This window comes from Felis catus, chromosome B3 (assembly GCF_018350175.1).
Source record: "Felis catus isolate Fca126 chromosome B3, F.catus_Fca126_mat1.0, whole genome shotgun sequence".
Classification (NCBI taxonomy): Eukaryota; Metazoa; Chordata; class Mammalia; order Carnivora; family Felidae; genus Felis; species Felis catus.
The window spans coordinates 32,122,735-32,135,708 of NC_058373.1; the positions used below are offsets into that span (position 1 = coordinate 32,122,735).

General features: G+C 47.7%; 1 long non-coding RNA gene across 1 annotated transcript; it reads left to right on the forward strand.

Annotated features, from left to right (window-relative positions):
* Positions 1-6,532: 6,532 nt before the first annotated feature.
* Positions 6,533-10,724, forward strand: LOC123386327. The gene is made up of 3 exons (XR_006600110.1): positions 6,533-6,678; positions 7,482-7,564; positions 10,604-10,724. It is a non-coding gene; the product is annotated as an uncharacterized LOC123386327 (long non-coding RNA).
* Positions 10,725-12,974: the final 2,250 nt, after the last annotated feature.

Genomic DNA, 12,974 nt, shown 5'->3' on the forward strand with positions numbered 1-12,974 from the left:
ATGCAGCCAGCTTATTACTGGGATTCTCAAAAGGAACAGGAGGAGCAGGACTCCCGTGGCCTCTGCCCTCCGTGTGGGGGACGTTCTCTGCAAGGCAGGATGTGAAGGGCAGATCTTACTTCCTCTGTGTCTCAAAGTCTTTCACTCACCCAGCTGGGGAGGGGCTGCACCTGCCTGGAGTAAGCCAGCATTCAGGGCACAAGAGGCTCCCTTGACCCTGACCCAAACTCACCAATCTGTTGTCGTCATAAGCACGCGACACCTGGAGGCAGAAGGTTCCAGGACGTTTCTCCTTCCCGTCCTGTCCCTACTCCTACCCCACTCTCCACCCCGCTCCAAGCCCCATACTCTTCCTTCCTTCAGCCTTTCAGGCCAGAGTGGCCCTGCAAGCTTCTCTTTGAAGTCTTTGACCAAGCTGGGGACAGTGCTGTCATGGGAATTGTTCCTGCCCCTCATGGGCAGATCCCACAGACTCGGGATGCTGCTCTGCTGGCAAAGCATTTCTTTCCATGAATGGGATTGTTGCAGAAAAACATTTGGCCAAGAACATGAAGCCAGTCAGTGTTATGGGGGCAATTTTCTGAGACGGAATCTGAGAAAGACAATTTTATAACCTGAACCCACATTGACCCTGACCTTGGCCAAGACTGGTCTTGACCACAGAATCTTAAATCGAGGCCTAAAAAACATTTACCGAAACTCTACTTCACAGATAGAGAAATTAAGCTTCAGAGAGGGCAGTAACTTGCTCAAGGTCACACAGCAAAGCAAAGACAGACCTATTGCTAGAATCTAGTCTCTTGCCTCCTGGCATAGTATCTTTAGATCTCAGTAAAAGGTGATGTTTTAAAGCCAGGCTTTGAAGAAAAGAGGAGAAATTCCCAGATGAGAGGGGCTCTTGCAAAAGTTTAATGAAGGAGTCCTGGAAGCTGTTACTTTCTGGGGCATGGGCAACTTTTGTCCACTCCTCACTCTGTGGTTGGGCCAGGCGATGGCCAGAAAGGGGTGGGTTCTGCTCATCACCCTCACCCCGGTGGACGGGGATGCGGGGGTGGGGGCACAGGCCTGGGGTGGGCATTGCCTCCTCGGTTCCAGTCTTCTAGAGTAGCAGCAGCCGCTGCAGGGGCACGTGACGCCACTGCGCAGAGAGGCTGAGATAAGAAGGGGGATTGATCTTTCTGCTGCTTCAAAGAGAATACAAGCCATCCCTGTCATGGCTGTTGATCAAAGGCTCTGCAGAGGATGTTTTATGTGCCCTACCCTGCCCCCATCCCAGGCCTGTGGAGGCAGGGCCCCCAGTCCTTACGCTGAGGCCTTCCTCCAAGCCTCGCTGCAAACCAGAGAGACCCCCAACCTTCCAGCCTGGATCCCATAGCAGCCACCAGGAGCCAGGGGTTCAAATGCTCCGCCAGCCTTTTCTCCAGACAGCTCGGCCCAAGGTCAGATCCGTGGGAAGTAATACTATCCGCATTGCACAGATGAGAAATCGAGGCATAGAGAGGTTAAGTAACTTGTGCAGAGCCATGAGCTAGTTAACCGTTGGGAAACCCCCATTCTTACAGAATTACGTCCTCAGAAAGTCTCCTGTCTGATGGCAGGAGTGGGCTCCTCCCTCTGGAGCTGCCAGTTCATCTAGCATGTGTAGATCCCAGAAAGACTGAAAATACTCTCTGTGAAAAAGGAAGGATGCTTCTAAAATATCTCATTTCAAACATCTGGAAAAATCCAAATTTTTAAATTTCTCTTTGTCTCTCTGGTGGGACAGAAGGCAGATTTTTCCCACCCTTTCCCATCCTCTGCATCCCCCATCCCCCACAACACTACCCAACGCCATCTATCTGCAAATAGTGTTCTGCCTTCTGTATAAAAATCCTTAAATGTTTATTAATTAATACAGTGCAAATTCCAAATTCCTTAGCCTGGCATTCAAGGCTCTAAAAAACCCTTGAGAGGCCACATGGCCTAGTGGTTAAGAGTGCGGGCTCCTGGACCAAACCTCCCAGGCTAGCACCCCAGCTTCTCCACCTCCTAGATTTTGACTCATGGATTGTTTAGAAGTGTGTTGCTTAATTTCCAGTAATTGGAAGATTTTCCAGATATCTTTCTGTTATTCATTTTGAATTTAATTCCATTACGGTCAGAGAACACATTTTGTTTATATGACTTCAATTTTTAACCACCTGTTAAGGTTTCTTTTATTAACCAGAATATGGTCTATAGTGGATGATCCACGAGCAACTTGAAAAGGAGGTACATTCTGCTATTGGTGGAGTGTTCTATAAATGTCAATTAGTTCAAGTTGACTGAGAGTGTTGTTCAGGTCTTCTATATCCTTGCTGATTTTCTCTCTATTTTCTACCAGTTACTGAGCAATGAGTCCCTAAGCAAAACTGGATTTGTCCATTTCTCCTTTTAGTTGTATCGGTTTTTTGCTTTGTGTATTTTGAAGGTCTGTCGTTTGGGGCATACACATTTTGGATTGTTACGTCTTCCGAATGAATTGATGTTTTTATCACTATGGAATATTCCTCTTTATCTCTAAGTTTTCTTCTTCAGGAGTCTGCTTTGTCTGATATTAAGATAGTCATCCCAGCTTTTTTTAAAAAAAGTAATGTTCCATGCTATATTTCTTTCATCCTTTTGCTTTTAACCTATCTATGTCATTATATTTAAAGTGAGTTTCTTACAGACAGCATATAGTAGGTCTTGCTTTTTAAAAATCTAATCTGGGGGCGCCTGGGTGGCGCAGTCGGTTAAGTGTCCGACTTCAGCCAGGTCACGATCTCGCGGTCTGTGAGTTCGAGCCCCGCGTCAGGCTCGGGGCTGATGGCTCAGAGCCTGGAGCCTGGTTCTGATTCTGTGTCTCCCTCTCTCTCTGCCCCTCCCCCGTTCATGCTCTGTCTCTCTCTGTCCCAAAAATAAATAAACGTTGAAAAAAAAAATTAAAAAATAAATAAATAAATAAAAATCTAATCTGACAATCTCTGTCTTTTAATTGGTATGTTCAAACCATTTACATGTGATATATTTATTGATAAGGCTGGATTTAGGTGTCCCATTTTATTATTTGGTTTTGGTTTGTCCTCTCTATTTTTCATTCCCTGGTTTCCCTTTTTCTGTTTCCTTTTGAATTATTTGAATATTGTCTTAGTGTTCCATTTTTATTTTTCTGTTGGCTTTTTGACTATATCTTTTTGTTTATGTGGTTGTTCTAGGGATTATGATACATGTACCTAATTCAGCATCGTGATCTATTTAGGGTTAATATTTTACCACTTCATGTGGTATATATGACTCCTGCACCCATGTAGGCTCCCCTCCTCCCATCACTGTAGCTGCTGTATGCAGGAAAATAGTCTATTATATTTACCCAACTATTTTCATTTTTATTTCTATTTTTAATTTATTTTTATTAAAAATTTTTTGACGTTTATTCATTTTTGAGAGACAGAGAAAGACAGAGCACAAGTGGGGGTGGGGCAGAGAGCGAGGGAGACACAGAATCTGAAGCAGGCTCCAGGCTCCGAGCTGTCAGCACAGAGCCTGATGTGGGGCTTGAACTGATGAACTGTGAGATCATGACCTGAGCTGAAGTTGGACACTTAACTGCCTGAGCCACCCAGGTGCCTCTTTTTTCTCTTCTTTTATTCTAAAGTCCCAAGTTTCTTTCTTGTAGCACTTATCTTTTTCTTTTCTTTTCTAAGTTTTTATTTATTTAAATAATCTCTACACCCAATGTGGGGCTCAAACTCATGACCCTGAGACCAAGATTTGCGCACTTTTCCAATTGAGCCAGTCAGGCACCCCACTTGTTTTCTTTTTTTAAAATTTTTTTCTTATGTTTTATATTTGAGAGAGAGACAGAGAGCGAGTAGGGGAGGGGCAGAGAGACAGAGACAAAATCCGAAGCAGGCTCCAGGCTCTGAGCTGTCAGCACAGAGCCCAACATGGGGCTCAAACTCACAAACTGTGAGATTGTGACCTGAGCCGAAGTCAGACACTTAACTGATTGAGCCACCCAGGCACCCCAACCCCACTTCTCTTCTTAATGAATTTCTTCTAACATTTCTTTTAGAGCTGAAATGCTGTCAATGAATTCCCTTAGTTTTCCTTCCTCTGATAATATCTGTTTTGGGGAAGGAGCTTAAAAAAAGATATTTTCACTGGATATAGAATTCTGGGTTGACATTTCTTTCCCTTCAGCACTTTAGGGATACTGTTCCACTGTCCTCTGGCCTCCATGGTTTCTGATAGGAAATCTGTAGTCTTCTTAATTGTTGTTCCCTTGTATACAATGTATGACTTTCCTCTGCTTGTTTTCAAAAAAAATTTTTTCTTTATCCTTGATTTTCATTAGTTTGATTAAGATGTATTTGGGTCAGGGGCACCTGGGTGGCTCAGTTGGTTGGGCGTCCGACTTCAGCCCAGGTCATGATCTCACAGTCTGTGAGTTCGAGCCCTGTGTTGGGCTCTGTGCTGACAGCTCAGAGCTTGGAGCCTGCTCCAGATTCTGTGTCTCCCTCTCTCTCTCTGCCCCTCCCCTGCTCATGCTCTGTCTCTCTCTGTCTCAAAAAGAAAAAAAAAATATGTATGTGGGTCAGGTTTTCTTTGAATTTATCCTTTTGGGGGGGGTTACTGAGAGTCCTGAATCTACAAATTTATGTCTCTTCACCACATTTGGAAGGTTTTCAGCCATGGTTTCTTCAATTTTTTTTTTTCTACACCGAGTTTTTTTTCATTTCTACCTGAAACTCCATTGACATGAATGTTAGACTTTCTAATGTTGTCCCATAAGTCCCTCAAACTATATTCATTATTTTTCCAATTTTTTTTAGCCTCTGCTGTTCAGATTCAATAATTTCTATGAATCTATTTTCAAGCTCACTGACTCTTCCCTCTGTTATCTCCATTTTGCTATTGAGCCTATAGAGTGAATTTTTTATATCAGTTATTGAATTTTTATGTTATAAAATTTAATTATATAAAATAAGTTACAAGATTTCCCTTTGGCTCTTTTTGGTAGTTTTTATTTTGTTCCTGACAGTTTCCATCTTTCCATTCATTTCAAGATCATTCTTCCTTACTTCGTGGATTATAGTTATAATAGCTACTTTAAAGTCTGTCTGTGGTAATGCCATCATCTGGTCATCTTGAGGCCAGCATTTATTAATTGTTTCTTCCTTTGAGAGTAATTATGATCTTCCTGGTTCTTTGTTTGTAATTTAGGGCATTTGAATATTATGTAATCAGCCTCATTTTTTTTTCAGACCACAAGTCCTCACCTGCCTTTTGCTTTGAGTCAATTCTACACATTCACAGCTCAAGGGTGGGTGTAGGACTTCATACATATATTCTCCAGGTCTCCATAAGTGCCTTCATACTCCCTGACTCCCACCTCCTGGTCTCTAGGCTAGAATCTGGGATTTGGGCCTCTCCATACTGTCATACATTTCCTTTGACTGCATCCACCTTCAGGGTGAAGCAGTAAGATAAAAGAGAAAAAAAGGGAACAGAACTTCCCTACACTCCCCACAGGGGCCCTGTTTCTCAGTTTTTCCGGTCAGAAAGAATGATTTGTTCTCAGAATTTTAGATTTTGCACCCCAAACATTGCCAGAGTATAGCTTCAAGATTGGGGCTTTCCTTGGGGCACACCCTGGAGAGTAAAAGAGAAGCAACTGAGATTATTCTCTCCACCCCACTCTCTATCCTGCGGGTCCCTGTCCCCATTCCTCTGGCTGGAAAGAGAAGGGTTCTCTTTGAGCTTTTTCTGTTTGTGCCCACTGCACAGATCTGGGATTTAGGCCCTCTAGAGTCCAATCTGGGAAGTATGGGAGGGAAGAAACTCAGGAATCACATTGCCATATTGGTCAATCTTTAGTGTTTATTTATTCCCCCAATCTACCTGCTTTTGTTTTTCAGAGTCCATTGACAGTGCTGTATGTATCTATTGCAGGGTTTTTGTTTGCACTCAGTGGGAGACAGAGGGTAAAGTGTGGTTACTCTGTCTCAGCAGTAACCAGAGGCCTGTAGACAAGTCATTTTAAGGGATAATTTGACTAATTTTGTCAACAATATGGCAATATTTAAGAGAAATTCAAAGTCAGTATATTTGTAAATTTAATTTATTACAGTTACAACAGTTTTTCAAGTACATGATGCAAAGGTTTTGCTTGTGTAATTAGACATTTAAGTTACTTAGGAAAGTTAAATATATGAAATGTCCAAATGTAGTTGGAATTGTTTAAGCAAATTTAATTAAGTTGTAAATGGCACTGGCTATTTAAGGGAGTTAGTGTTTCAACTTGAGTTAATCAAACCTTAACTGAAGAAAAAGTGAAGGTCTTGTTCTTATTTTATTACATTTATAAATAGAACAATAAGATTGGTAAGTGGAACTTAATCCTTAAGAAAAGCTCCGTTTTTAAATGTGTGTCCTTACTAAATTGAATATTAATTTAAAAAATGTAACTATAGATAGTATTTTATATACTCCCCATCTCCCCCCCCCCCCCCGCCCCTGCAACATGCACACCAAGAAAGCTTCACTGATGTGGGCTCACCTCCTCCAGAGACAACTGTGTCACTCTCAGGCAACTCCCGCCGTTGGAACAATGTCCGTCTTTCTACCTGAAATCCGTGGGCAGCATAGACAGTACAAGCCTTTGAAGACAGACTGGTGAGTTAATTTACTCCTCTGGGACTCAGTTTCCTTATCTGCAAAATGAGAATGAAAAAGAACCTCCTTCAAAGGTTTGTTTTGGAGGTGAAGTAAGATGATGTAGACAAAGTACATGTGTATCTGTAGGTGAAGTGCTCTGCACAGAAAGCTCCAGGAGTCATTCTTGATGATGCAGACAGTTGTCTGAGGTACCAGGGGGTGGTTAAAAGATGCAGAGATTTGGCCTCAGGAAGTCCTGTGTTCAGATCCCAGCTCTGCCTATCCTCCTGGTTGGTTTGGAAAAGCTTCCCAGACTCTCCAAGCCTCTGTTCCTTCACCCTTCCGTGGCGCAGAGCTGAGGATCATTAACTCATAGGGTGGATTTAGGTCTTTAATGGGTTCCTGTGCTGTGTCCAGCATGATGCCCAGCATGTGGGAAGCTTGTATACACACATGGTGCTTAGCTTTCATCTTCACCATGTAAGTTTTATTCCAAAGTGGATTCTTTGGCTGCAGGCAAGCTATTTGTCTACGCTGACCTGGATTATCTGATTAGCTTGTCTACATTGACTCAACTGAGGAGCAGGAAGCCCATGTTCTCGTCTTGGGCCTTGACACTTAGGTCAAACCCTTCTCCTTCCTGGGACTCAGTTTTCTCATCTTTAGATTGGGTATGACAGTCTCCATTCTGCCCCCACTGGACCCATGTGGCTTAGAGGTCCTGTGGATGCAGAGGGCTTAGTTCTGAGGGGTGATTTGCCTTGACAAACTTAGGAGATCTATGACAGAGCATAATTCTTGGTCTCTTCTTACCCTGGCAGGAAGTTGGATGCCCTCTGCTTCTGAGGGCTGATAATTGGCTTCCATTCTGGCCAAGCTGGAGGTTGGTAGCAGGCAGCCACTGGTAAGCTTGAGTTCTGGGTCACTTGTACATCAGCCTCCTTCAAAGCAGAAATTGCTACGGCTCGATGAGAAGGGGCACTCTTGGGGCATCTGTGCCACCCTGTCTCTGCTCAAACCCCGTGTAGCCACCATTGGCTCCCTTGCTGCTGGGCTTCTATGCATGAGGTCTGTTCCCGAGATCTGGGACGGGCAGTGAGAACATCCCCTGGCGTTTGGTTCACTTGTCTCTGGGCATCGTGACCTCCGTCAGCCACGCTAGTGCTTACTGCAGCAGCAACTGGATCCTATGAGGTCACATCAAGCCCCCTGCTTCCTCCAGGAAGCCCTCCCAGCTCCTCCAACTCACACCACCCCTACTTTCCCAGAGAGTCCAAGCCAGCTCCTGCTCATACTCTGTCCTGCCTTGGACTCTTACTGTTCTCTGAGTGGTTCTGTCACTTATCAATATCCCAGGTGGAGGGCTTCGGAAGGGAGGAGCCAGAACACCTCCTTCTCTACCTTGCTGACAGCCGCGTTCTGGGATGGTCCAGGGGACCTCTAAGACTGCTGGGACATGAAGTGGAGAGTGGGGGGAGGGGCAGAGAGCAGGTCCTGGCTGTGATCCTCAGAACCTATGCAGCAAAGAAGCTGCAAAGGAGGGGCATGCCCCACAGTGAGGCCCAAAGCATGTTGGGACCACTCTCTGGTCTCAATAATGCAAACATCTCCCATGTGTAGAGGGCCTCATGGATTTAGAAGATCTCCCCTACCCTTGCAGCTATTTGACAAAACAGACCTGACTACTTCTTACCTGCAGAAGAGATAGACAGGTATCCAGATGTTCAAAAGGAATTCCCAAAGGCACAGAAGTACCTAAGTCAAACACCCCGACTAGAAGCTCCAGTTCCAACTTCCAGCCTCTTAATCTCTGTCTCTGACTTTCACAGAGGTGGGGTGGGAACAGAGCAGTGAGTGAACACCCACCCCCAGCCTCTCTGTGCTTACTTCAAAGACTTCTCTGCTAGAGGGAGGGGTAAACAAGGAAGGAGGCAGAGCGGACAAGCAAAGCTGGAGACTGCATCGGGTCCACTCTCATCGCCTGTACCTGGAAGATCTGGGGGGCTGGGCAGATATGAGGGCAGGCCTGGTGTTCCTCCACCCTGCAGACCCAGCCCTGGCCTCAGACACCCCATGAACTCCTATCCCATGCTCCTTCCTGGTATCCCAAGGAGACACATGATCTGAGCATCTCTGGAGCTTCCCCACTTCCAAAAAAGAGCCTAGAAGAAAGGTTGGAGCAAGTAGTGACATTGGCTAGAGCTTATGGTCTCCCAAGTCCCTTGCCTCCCTTCCTGTACCGTATCCCAGGTTGCTCTCTAAGCACACGCCAGGCTGGCTCTCTGGCTTCCAAAATCTCTCGTCCTAGTTTTTGGTAAGCTGGAGTGAAAAGGTCTTCCTGTCTCTGGATAACTGCACTGGTCCATTTTCCTCCTCTCTCTTCTCACCTGACTCTAGCAGGGAAATATGGCCAGTCAGCATTCCTTCTTACTGGCCCAGAAGAAGTTGCCGAGAGAGGAACCTTGAGTGGATGTGTGTGCGTGTGAACAAGAGAGAGAGAAAGAGGGATAGAGAGAGCCAAAGGGACAGAGAGAGACAGAGACAGAGAAAGAGAGGGAGGGAGAGGGGGATAAGGAGGGAGAGTTGTTGAGAGAATTTCTTGAAGACAGGCCAGTCCTCCCCTATCAGACAGGCAGGGACAACCTTGCCCAACAGATCTTTTAGGAGTGAGGACTCCTAACATCAAGGCCTCATCAGTTGCACTGGCAAGTTCAGGAAGCGGAGGATGTTGCAGTCAAAGGAAGCCAGGCCATTAGCCACGACCATCCAAAGGCTTGGCCAGAGCTGCTAGCAGGCGGGAAGCTCTGACATGCCACTCGGAGCCAGTGAAGCGTGGTGGGAGGAACCAGGCCAGAGCAGGAGCCAGAGTGCTGGACACATAGGCAAACTTCTCAGATACTCAGCATTGGCAGGGGGCAGGGTGATGAGTTAGCACCATCCCTTATTATGCAGGTGGGGAAACTGAGGCTCAGAGGGGGACAGGGCCCTGCCAAATGTTCTAAAGCAAGACCAGGGACTGAAAATCGATGTTTGGATTTCAACTTAGGTTTTTTTGTGTTTTTTGTTTGTTTGTTTGTTTGTTGTTTATTTAATACAAAGCATCTTGCCAGGTTGTTCTGAAATCGATAGCTAGTAAATTTATTAATCTCTATGCCTTGCCCACTCCCCAGGTGTTTTCTGGGTACTGGGCCATGTGCTGAGGCCATCGGAGATCTAGGGTTCTATGGGCCCTGCTCCCTCAGTGGCCGGGCAGGACCTACTTGCTGTTCTGCAGACATCACAGTCTGGGTTGATGACTATAGGGAGAGTGTGCCTCAATAAAGCTACAGGCAGAGCACAGTGGGATACGGGGGAGGAGGGGCAGACAAATGGGATTTTCCTTACTTTCACCTTACCTCATTTCCAAAAGGTTTACGGTGGCCATGAGGCTGTGGGTCCCCCAAGGTTTCCAGGGTATGGACTTGCCCTTGAAGAGTGAACAGGATCCAGGGGAGGACAACATGGGAACAGGCATTACAGAAGGAGGGAGCAGGTTGTGCAAAGATACAGGACACGTGTGGGGCCTGGCAAAAGCCAAGGTGGCTGGAATGGAGGGTGGTGGGTGATGCACAGGGAAGGTGCACTCTCTTGAGACTCCCTATTTGCTAGCTGGTCTGCTGAGGGCGCCCTTGTAGGGAAGTCTGCCCCTCCAGAGGCTGATCTCTTTGGCCTGGCTCACTGTGTTCTCATGATGCTTCTGTTAACAAACCTCAGAATTCAGTGGCTTGAAATAATGAGCATGGAACTTACTGTTCTGTGGGTCAGCTATTTCAGCTGGGCTCTGCTAGGTGGTTCTTCGGGCCTCAGTGGGGCTTGCTCACATCCCTGGAGGTGAACTGGCTCTTGGCTACCTAGGCTAGCCTTGGCTGGGTGGAGGGCGCTCCAAATGTCGCTTATCCTCCAGCAGGCTAGCTTGGGCATGGTCTCACGCGGATGGCGGAGCACCAGAAGGTCGGTTCCAGTGTGAAAAGCCCATTTTAAGCTTCTGCTCAAACATGTCTGCTAACATCCCATTGGCCAAGGCAAGTCACGTGGGTGGGCCCAGCGTTGAGGGGCGGGGCGGGTGGGAAAGGGCAATACAAAGTTGCAAGGTAAAGAGCACCGACCCATGGATGTGACCGCTGCAGTCATTTCCGCCCAGCCTTAGCGCAGTCATCTGCACCCACCGCCCTGCAGAGGTGCAGCACAAGCCTCCAGGACCTGGGTCAGATCCTGCCTTCTCAGGGGAACCCTCCTTGATGGCCTGACCCTCAGACTAGCTCAACTGTGAAGGGTCAGGTGGTTGCACGTGTGTGCGTGTGTGTGGAGAACGGGATGTATTGTGTGAGCGTCTGTTGGTGTGCGTCTGTGTGTGTATATGGGACTGTGTGGTCGTGTGAATGCAGGAGTAGAAGTTGTAGGTGTGCATGCATGTGTGGGTGCGTTTGTGTGTGTTGCTGCTCAAACCAGATGGTGGGAAGGGAACGGCGGCTGCCTGTTTCTTTACCATCTCCGCTGTGCTGGGCCGCGGAGCACAGAAGTGAATCAGACAGGTCCCAGGGCCTCCAGGAGACCCAGTTTTCTGTGGAAGACACTCCCGCCAGCAGTGACAACCCAACATGGCAAAGACCAGGACACAAGAGCACAGGACACAAAGAGAGACCAGGGCAGCCCTGGGCCCAGCCTGGCAGCCAGGAGAGGCTTTCCAAAGAAAGTGAAGCTTGAGTGGAGTCTAGAAACTGAGCAGAGGAGTAAGAACAGACCAGTGCATCTTGGAAGGGATGGGGGAATCCGTCCCCTGTGGAGGGAATAGCATGGCAAAGGCCATGGTGGTGAGAACCGATGCACACATTTAAGGAATGGCTGGGGCTGAGCGTGTACGTTGGAGAGAACGGGGACAAGCCTGGAGAGGTCGACAGAGACTTGTCACCACACGTTGGAATGAGGGATGCAGGGAAGCCGAGTTCGAAAGCAGGAGTGCACAGGGCAGACCAGAGGTCAGAAGACAGTGTGCGACAAGGTGGGGGGAGATGGGGAAGGTCTGAATCAGGCAGAGGGAGTGGAACCAAGAGAAGTGATTTAGAATCCGTGGGATGTAGTGACCGCGAAATGGGACCCCCAAGGCAAAGATGACCTGGGCCCAGGGTTCAGGGGCTGGAGCTTAGGGCAGGGGCATCGCCTGAAGCCTGAGGGTGAGCAGTGCTGGCACTGGGAGACCATCTGCTGGTTAGAAGGCAACAAGACATGGGCCAGGACAGCTTGGGAGCCAGTGTCCCCAGAGGTCAGGGTTATGCATTCCTGGGCTGGGCCTGGGCCGCACACAGGCTTCGGGGCCCTGACTCCGCACGGCACTTGCCTGAGGCCCCCAGTTCCAGAGTGGCACTGCTCTTCCCTCCCCAGCAGCCTGAAACAGCCTGTGCGCCCCCGCCTGCTTCTTCATCTGACACATCCTGACACGACAGCGCTGCTGACAGAGAGCAGAGCGATCTGAACAAGCCACCAAGGAAAGGAGGCATCAAAGTGCCTTCCTAGACCTGACCTCTCTCCCCAGCTCCAAAGCCTGCTTCAGACACCCCACTCACACCACAGGCCTGGGGGACCGACTGATCACCAGGGAAGCCCCAAGTCACCTGTCCCTCCCCTGGGGAGCTTCAAAGACAGAGGTCTTGGTCCCATCTGGGAACCTTTGTCACCCTCTGAGCCTCTGGCCGACTGACATTCCTGACCCCCTCCCCTAAGGTGTCCTCTTGACCCTGGGCTCCTTGTCAGAACTTGTCACCAGCTATGCCCACCCTGTCCCAGAGCAAGGGCTTCTCCCCTCTGCCAAGCGCTCGGGTCCTCGTCAGCCTTGAGTCTGGCTCAGTATGCCAGCCACCGAGCCTCTCTTTCCTGAAGAGTTGGGTCTGCCTCTTAGAGCAGCTACTGAAGGCAGAGAGGCCCCTGGATCTGAAATTAAGAGCTCCTTGGTGAGAAAAGACTCCTTAAGTCTTTTCTTTCCTTCTTTTATTTACAGGCAGGAGCTGAGTTTCAGAGCAATGCCTGACTGTGTAATCAGGAGACCTGGATTCCTGTAATTTGACTTTGGGAAACCTCTTTGGGCTTCAACTCTAAAATGGGGCCACAAAGGCTGGTCTATGAATTGAATAAGGTAATGCATCTGAAAATGTTTAATAGTGCCTAGCACATAGTAGGTGCTAATTTTTTTCTTCTTCTTTTTTTTAATCTTTATTTTTGAGAGAGAGATAGGGTGTGAGCAGGGGAGGAGCAGAGAGAGAGGGAGACACAGAATGCAAAGC